Below are 7,552 nucleotides of genomic sequence, written 5' to 3'. Positions count from 1 at the left end.
AAAGTTTCTATAAAAAGGATGGCCGTCTGTAATATTCTGTCTTATGCAGTAGAAGAGCTAACAAAAACATAGAGAGTCAAAAGGAGAATGCAAGGCAGAGAGAGAGAGAGAGAGTTGACCACCTTAAATACCTAGAAACTGAGACTTCAAAAACAGAGATGACTTGTTATGAATGGAGAAGAAGGTAGAGCAAAAGGATACTTTGCTAGACATCTTTTGCTTTCAACTCTCTCATTCTTGTCCTTGTGTCTTCATCAGCACATATACTTAAAAACAGAAACATGATCATATATTGTTGCCTAATTCAAAGGAATTGGCAGATCTCAGTATTATACCTATAGGCTTCTTATTCTTTTAGGAAGACATCAAAAATATTAGTGTAAAAATGGAATCAGAATCTGACTTTAGGATGTCAATTAACAAAGTCAAAAGATATTAATAATTCAACAGTGGTTTGTTTTGACATGGTAATTTATGTCACAAATAGGGAGAATGCACTTTTCAATATATTTTAATGTGAAATTTTCAATATTAAGACTAGTACTAGCCTAATGCAGATGATACTGCTTGCTGAAACTGAGGAGAATCTGAAGTGTTGGTTGCAGAATGTCAAGGACTGCAGCTTTCAGTTTGGATTGAAGCTCAACCTCAAGAAAATTAAGATTCTCACCACTGAGCCAATTGGTAGGATCATAATAGATGGGGAAGGGATTGATAGTCTTAACAGCTTCAGTTTGTATGGCTCTACAGTCAGCACTATTGATACCAGTAACCAGGAAAGCAAGAGACAAATTGCATTGAGAAAATCTGCTGTCAGAGACCTCTCCAAAGTACTGAAGAACAACAATATCAGACTGGAGAATAAAGGTGTGCCTGATACAAGCCACGGTCTTTGCAACTGCTTGCTATGTGTCAGCGAGCTGGACAATGATTAGGGATGATAAGAGTAGAGTTGATACCTTTGAGCTGTGGTGCTGGAGAAGAGTACTGAATATACTATAGACTGCTAGGAGTACAAACAAGTTCATCCTGGTGAGGGTGAAGCTAGGCTGCTCCTTGTAGGCAACAATTCTGAAGCTCCGTCTGACATACTTTGGAACATGTTGCCAGGCGGGATCAGGTCTTGGAGAGGGACATCATGCTTGGGAGGGTGGAGGGACAGCATCAGAGAGGAATACCGTCAATGAAGTGGATTGACTCAATCCCTGGGGTAATGGGGATAGGTGTGTCATAGACAATAAGATTGGCAAGGGATAAGGTAGAGTTTAGGGCTGTTGTACCCGGATTGCTATTCCTTACAACTCGATGGCACATAACAACAACAACACCACTAACCTAGTTATTTTTGTCATCTGATAAATAAAATAGGATGAATCCTTTGGACCAGGACCACAGTTTTCCTCCCTGTATTAGGATTGTCCTCTTCCTTTGACATCTCCAATCCTCGTTTTCTCCCTCTCCCAATAAAATGTCCAGCATCAAATCTCCAGCCAAAGTTGTAAATAAATCAGTATGAGGTAGATACAGACTGATCCATTGTGTGATTTCATTGCTATGTTGTATAATCTATTGATCAGGTTCAGGAGTAATTGCTCTCACATCACTCTGTAAGCAATAGTAGTGGCCTTGAACTGAAAGGCTTTCAAGTAGGAGGACCCCTACCTCATACAAAACCAGTGCAACAAACACCTGTATCCAGTCTGAAGGCAAGGAAGCGTACCAAAGACCAGCTCATGTGTTCATATGTACTGTGCAGATAGTGACTTACAGAAATGTCCAAGATAAAACTGAATTATGGTTTTAAATGTGTATTTGTTGCTAACAATTATTTAGAGCAATTAATATTTCAGTAAATATTTGTTAAGAATAATGGTCTGTTTAATACACATTTGTATGAGTTGTATATTTTAGTAGACTTAAAGATTTTATGGGGGGAGCTCTGGTGGCCTAGTGGCAAAGAGCTGCAACTACAATCCCAGAGGCACACAGTTCGAATCCACCAGATGCTCTGCCGGGAAAGGAGGGACAATCTCCTCCTGTACCAGTCAGATCTGATTTGACGGTACACACACACAAAAAATAATAAAATAAAATAAAAAAAAAGATTTTATGGTGTTGTGGTTTGTCTTTTACTGTGATATTGTAAACTAGACACTGGTACTCCAAATAGCAAGTAGGTCACTGATGGTGGATGGATTTTAGCAGATCTTCTAGAAAAAAATTAGACTAGCAATCTATTTCTGAAATAATGGGCCCTTGAAAGCCCTGTGATTAGCAGCAAGATACTGTCTAACACAGGACAAGGGTCTGAGGACCTCATTTTGAAATGCACTAAAAAATTACTAAAGAGCTGTCTCCTTGCTAATGTGGTTGAGAATAAGTAAAAACAGCTATAAAAACACATTAATAATAGGAACATCAAATGGATGAAAGATGAATCTGTAAAATTTGGACGTTGGCAAAAATGGAAGCAAAGAAAAATCAATGCTTTAGGCATTATCAAAGTTAAATGGAGAGAACCAACTGGTTTGACTCAAACCATTATATGATGTCCTAAGTTCTGTGGCCAGGATCTTCCCTCAGTACAGCCTCAAGGCAAAAATGTTTCTCTGAGTTTGGTTCATGGGATTTGCGCTTACATCTTCCTAAACAAGGGATGGACAACAGCGTGAGAAAGTAGTAGTAGTGTGCAGTGGAAGGCATCACAAAAGAGGTGTCTGGGGCAGGAAGGACTTGACCAGGTAGTGAGGTGTGCAAGGAATGGGGAGGTAGCAGGGAAGGGGTAGAGAAAAGTCACACGTGGTTGGGGTGGGTGGGCAGTGAATGTGTTGGTTATTTATGTAAGTCTTTCCTTGCTAGGAAAAAATTACTTGTCTGTCAGATAGTCCTTTTACAGTGAATGTCCAAATTAAGACAGAGTAGGGAGAAGGACTGGCCTTCCGCTTCTGAAAGAGAACTGGCCTTTGGAAACCCTGTGTACACCAAAGCACACTCAGAGTAGACTAATAACTATGGCAACTGAATCTGAGCCCTCAAATTTTGAAACACTGAGGAGAAACAATTGTAAGGAGCAATTAACAATTGTTACATGGAATGTGGAGAACACGAATGTAGGAAAACGAGACATTATAAAGAGAGCAATGGAATGCATAAATATCGACATATTGGGAATTAGTGAAATGAGATGAAGTAGATGGTCTTGTGGATGGTTTCAATGTTCTTTCTCTTTTCTGTTGCATTGATTTTAGCTCCTTATAATGTCTTTTCTTCTAGAGTCTGAGGGTTAGATTGCTATTCTATTTCATGAGGTTTTGGGTGTTGTTGTTGTTGTTGTTATGTGCCGTCGTGTCGCCTGTGACTCAGAGCGACCCTATGTACAACAGCCCTAAACTCTGCTCTGTCCTGTGCCAATCACACTGTCTCTGACACTCCCATCCCAATTATCCCAGTGACTGAATCAATCCACCTCATACAGGGCCTTCCTCTCCTGTGCTGTCCCTCCACCCTCCCAAGCATGATGTCCCTCTCCAAGGACTGGTCTCTCCTCACAACATGTCCAAAGTATGTTAGACCGAGCCTCAGAATCCTTGCCTCCAAGGAGCCACCCAGTTTAACCCTTTCCAGGACAAATCTGTTTGTTTTCCTAGCAGTCCATGGTATTATCAATACTCTTCTCTAGCACCACAGCTCAAAGACATCAATTCTCCTTCTATCCTCCTTGGTCATAGTCCAACTCTCTTAATTTTTCTTATTTCTTCTGTGTTTGCCTATTGCTATGAACTTCTGCTTGAGGACTGTCTTGGCTGTATTCATGAGGTTTTGGCATTATACTTTTAGGTACTACTTTTTAAAAACAATTACTTCTGTAACCCAATAGTGTTCTAGCAGGGTGCTATTTATCCAGCTTACTACTTTCTTTCTCTTAATTGATGCATTTAGTTCATTCACAATATATATGATTATTGATTGGCCAGGTTTTATTACTGTTATTTTGCTGTGTTTCTTTTTTTTTCTTTCTTTTTTTTTTTTTGTTTTGTTTTGTTTTGTTACTATGACCTATTCACTTTCTATTGTTGTCTCTGTTTTAAGGACACCCCTTAAAATTTCTTGTAAAGTTGGTCTTATTTCACAAGTTCCTTTGCATTTCCTTGCTCTGTTCTGAGAACTGTTTTCTGGTTCTGAAGATTGTTTTCTGGTTCAAGTATAGGTCTTGCACAAGCACAATCAAGTCTTCTAAGATTACCATTTTCCTCAAGGTTAGCCACAATTTGTTAAGATCCACAAAGTCAAATTTGTTTACATAGCAAATGAAGCAGAGATAGGCATTCCTATGGTACTCTTTGCTTTCTACTAAGATCCATCTAACATTGGCAATGATGTCTGTAGTGCTATGACCTCTTTTTTCTGTTAGTTCTCTGTCAGTGTACTGTTCCTGTAATTTCTGGAAACATTCAGCAAGGTTTTGCTAGTATGTGATATTAGTGATGTTGTTGTTGTTGTTAGATGCCATCAAGTAGAGTATGACTCATAGTGACTTTAGGAACAAAAGAGCTGAACCTATGTCTTTCCTGCTCCATCCTCACACTTCCTGACATACAAGAGCCAATGGAAGCAGTCACTGTATCAGTCCATCTGGCTGACGGTCTTCCTTTCCTTTCCCAACCCTCTACTCTTCCCAGAATCATGTTCTTCTCCAAAGAAAAGCACCTCCTACCAATATGTCCAAAGTATATGAGGCAAAGCCTCATCATCCTTGCCTCCATAGAACACTCCAGCTGCACCCTCTCCAAGACATATTTATTCATTCTCTTGGCAGTCCATGGGATTCTCAGTCCTCTTTTCCAACACCACAGATGAAAGACATCAGTTCTTTTCCTGTCATCTTTATTCATTGTCCAGGTCTCAGATGCATAGCTAGTGATTAGAAAGACTATGACCTGAATCAGATGCACCTTAGTTCTCAAATCGACATCACTACTCCTCAATATTTGGAAAGATCCCTAATTCCAGATTTTCCCAGTGTGTTGCCTCTCCTTATTTCCTGACTGCTTGTACCAGTGGTGTTAATTGTGGATCCAAGTGAGATGAAATTTTGACAGTTTCAGTCTCCTCTCCATCATGACACTACCTATTGGTTCACTGGTAAGAATCTTTCTTTTCTTGATATTGAGACACAGTGCATTCTGAAAGCTGCATTTCTTAATCTTTTGCAACAAGTACTTCAAGTCTTCTTTGCTTCCAGCAAGTAAGGTTGTCTCATCAGCATAACGGAGGTTATTGATGAGTCTCCCTCAAATCCTGATGCCAAATGTCTCTTCACAGAGTCCAGCTTCTTGGATAACTTACGCAGCGTATAGATTGAACAAGTACGGAGATAGAATACATCATAACACACTCCCTTCCCAATTCCAAACCTTGTCGTACCCCCCCTGCTCCATCTGCACAGCGACCTCCTGATCCAGGAATCAAGGGGATACCGAATGAGTTCTTTCACGTAACAGATGCAGCCCTTGCATGTACTCATCAGCCTGTGTTTGGAAATTTGGAGGATGGCTGTCTGGCCAACAGATTGGAAGAGGTCCATATTTGTTCCTATTCCCAAGAAGCATGATCCAACTGAATGTGGAAATTATCAAATAATATCATTGCTATCACATGCAAGCAAAATACTGCTTAAGAACATTTGAAAAGGCTACATTAGTACATAAATAGGGAATTGCCGGAAGTTCATGTGGGATTTAGAGAGGCCATGGCACCAGGAATATCATTGCTGATGGCAGATGGATCCTGGCTGACAGTAAGGAATACCAGAAGGATGTCTGTCTGTGCTTCAACGACTATGCAAACACATTTGACTGTGTGCATCATGACAACTTGTGACTGACATTGAGAAACATGGGAATCCAGAGCATTTGACTGTGATATTAATGATACTGTTCAGTAATTTCTACACTCTGTCAGATCTTTTTTTTTTTTAATGGGAATACATTTGGCTCTCTTGCAGTTAGTTGGTCAGGAAGTTGTCCTACAGATTTCTTCGAACAAGGTGGTGAGCACATCCAGGGCAGTATCTGTTTGTTGAAATATGCCAACTGGTATTCTATCAATTCATGGGGCTGTACTTGTTTGCCAAGTCCTTCAGAACAGCCTGGATTTCATCATCATTGCCTTTTTACCATATATTGTTCCTTGAAATTCTTATTTGTTAGCCAATTCTTCTTCATACAGTGACTAGCTGTTGAAATTACAAGAAGATAAGGAAGTAATTTCTGGAGAACCTCAATATCAGCTGTGAAAACAAGGCCAGGTGCTGATTGTGGAAGATACCATCAACTACTTACATGCCAGTTGAAACTAAACCAAAAAAAGTTTAAATCAAACCCATAGGAACCACAACTTGACTTTGAGTGTACATCACAGGAATTTAAAAACTATCTCAGGAACATGTTTGAGGCTTTGAACACTAATAAACAGAGACAGGATAAGCTGTAATAAGATATCAAGATTATATTTATAAAGAATACAAATGGTTGTTACAAAGACAAAGAGGAAGAATAGATCAGATAGATGTGTGAGAAGCAGTCACCCGTGACTCAATAGCACCTAACAACCACAACAGCAATATTACATGGACATATACTGCAATTTAAACAGAAATTCTGAACTCTGAAATACTATATTTTGTTAGATTGTTATTTATAAATTAGTTATGCATGTGTTAACACGAAAGAAGCTAAAACTAATTTTACTGTTAATTTAAATACCCAATCTTTATAGTTCCAATGAACATGCATTTTTTTCTAAAAGAAGTGTTTGAAAGAAAAAGAATTTTCTATGAGATAACATTCTAGTAAAACATAGCAGAATTATTTATTATATACTATACTTTGCTTAAGCCTCTTTTTTCAAGTGTAGTTTACAATATTAAATTGCAAATGCTTTTAGAAAACATAATTCACAAATTGAAATTCCTGATTAAATTGATGGACTTTAGATTATACAGAAACTATCCTGATAACATTGAAAAGGATTTTGATTGTTTCTCCCTCACCTGTAAAATAAGGATTATCTCCTGGAAATTGCAAAATGTTACTGGCAATCAAATTAAACTTCAAAAAGAACGGATTTATGGTATAATGCATAACTTATGGGAGTATTAATATAATCATAAATATAGACCTAAAAGCTCTATCTTCTTTTACTAACAACTGAGCTTTCACTTCATAAAATAAATATACTACTCTAAGAATTCAGGAAAATTCCATTTTATCCTTGAGTCATCTGTTTCGAGTTTGGTTTTTCCTCCTCCTTTGTCTAATAATAGTAGCAACACCATTGAAGGACAAACAGAGTATACTCACACCAACGTCCCTATACCAATCAGTATAACTGCTGTTTTCCTAATGTGAACTCTCCAAAGGTCAGCTTTAACAAATTCAGTTGCAATAGGATAAAGTTACTCTGTACATAAATGTTTTACAAAGATTCTTTTGAGGTAAAATGGTATTGCAACATAACAACAAGGTTATTTTCTTTACTACCCTGATCTGTC

Source organism: Elephantulus edwardii, unplaced genomic scaffold (genome assembly GCF_000299155.1).
Source record: "Elephantulus edwardii isolate Elephantulus edwardi_28Jun2011 unplaced genomic scaffold, EleEdw1.0 scaffold00098, whole genome shotgun sequence".
NCBI lineage: Eukaryota > Metazoa > Chordata > Mammalia > Macroscelidea > Macroscelididae > Elephantulus > Elephantulus edwardii.
The sequence above is the reverse complement of the archived record's forward strand: the minus strand, read 5'-3'. Positions refer to the sequence as shown.